This window comes from Acanthochromis polyacanthus, chromosome 4 (assembly GCF_021347895.1).
Source record: "Acanthochromis polyacanthus isolate Apoly-LR-REF ecotype Palm Island chromosome 4, KAUST_Apoly_ChrSc, whole genome shotgun sequence".
Classification (NCBI taxonomy): Eukaryota; Metazoa; Chordata; class Actinopteri; family Pomacentridae; genus Acanthochromis; species Acanthochromis polyacanthus.
In genome coordinates this window covers 8,572,392-8,574,039 of record NC_067116.1, presented here as the reverse complement: position 1 = coordinate 8,574,039, position 1,648 = coordinate 8,572,392, and positions in this window count along the sequence as shown.

The window sequence follows — 1,648 nt, the reverse complement described above, 5'->3', positions numbered from 1 at the left end:
TCTACATGATCAAATCAGCCTGAAACTTTTCATGAGTGATCAGAGTCCAGCCCTCATCACATCCACTGTTTGAAATACACTCTGAGTTACAGCGCCACCTGGTGGATAGACAGGAAATGCTCTATAACTGCTCTGAACATGCTACAGTCTGGCTGAAATTTTAAATGTATGATTGGACTCTGGTCCAGATGCGATTCAGAGGCCGACATACACTCTCAGTCACAGCGCCACCTGGTGGACGTGCGTGGATTCACGACCAGCGTGGATGCGAGGACCCGTCCATCGCTGCTTGTAGCTTTAATTATTATTATTTTTTTATTTTTTTTTTTTTTTTCTCCCGTAAAGTAAATTGGCTTTTTGGCGGCCTTATCATACTCCAAAACGCGTGAAATTTGGCATGCACATCAGGACTGGCGAAAAATTTGATATTTTATGGGAGTTGCGCATGTGCGTGGCAAAATGGCTCTATAGCGCCACCTGCAAAGTTGAAAAAGTAGTCATTAGGCCAACTGCCACAATGTTTCATGTACAGCTACAATATTTGGTGGGCATATGCAGAACATCTGGACACACCAAAAAGTCAATTACAGCCACGCCCTAAACCCAACAGGAAGTCGGCCACCTTCAATTTGCTGTAAATTTTTCAAACTTAATCGCTCCTCGGGAAATGACTTGCCTTTTTGGCGGCCTTATCATGAACCAAAACGCGTGAAATTTGGCGTGCACATCAGGACTGGCGAAAAATTTGATATTTTATGGGAGTTGCGCATATGTGTGAAAAAATGGCTCTATAGCGCCACCTGCAAAATTGAAACAGTGGTCATTAGGCCAACTTCCACAATGTTTTATTTACAGCTACAATATTTGGTGGGCATATGCACCACATCAGGACACACCAAAAAGTCAATCACAGCCACACCCTAAACCCAACAGGAAGTCGGCCATCTTGAATTTGCTGTACATTTGTCAAAATTTATAGCTCCTAGTGGATAAGTCTGAGAGAACTGAAATTTGGCCAGTACATGCACCAGACCTTTCTGATGAAAAGTTATCAAAAACTCAACCAGAAGCCAAAAGGTGTGGCCATGGCGGAGCCTCAAACAACTGATCCTTCGCCATGAAACAGGAAGTGGTGTCTAATTCTTCTCAACATGCTCCAATCTGCCTGAAACTTTACATGTATGATGACAGTCCTGTCCTGATGTCATCCACATAGGGATATTCATTGACAGTCATAGCGCCACCTTGTGGTTTCAGGAAATAGACATCTTTTACACTTTCATGCCCTGTTGTTACCCGGTTGATCATATTCACTTCAAATGCAGTGACAACAGCCTAAACACATTGATGATGCATCCCAGTGAAAATGGTGACTTGTCATCAAAGGGCGTGTCTGTGGCGGCCAAACCAATTTCGATGTTTCGCCATGAAAATGTAACGATTCATATCTCAGCTGAACAACATCCTATCTGCCTCAGACTTCACATGCTGGATACCAGGTCCAGTCTGAACACATCCACACTCATAAATTTTGAAAAAGTCATAGCGCCACCTGTTGGTAATAGTAAGTTTAAGGCCTTATATTTTCAGGTACAATGGCCCCAAACTTGGTGATATCATGCTGGAAATTGGTCAGTCGAGTCTTCAC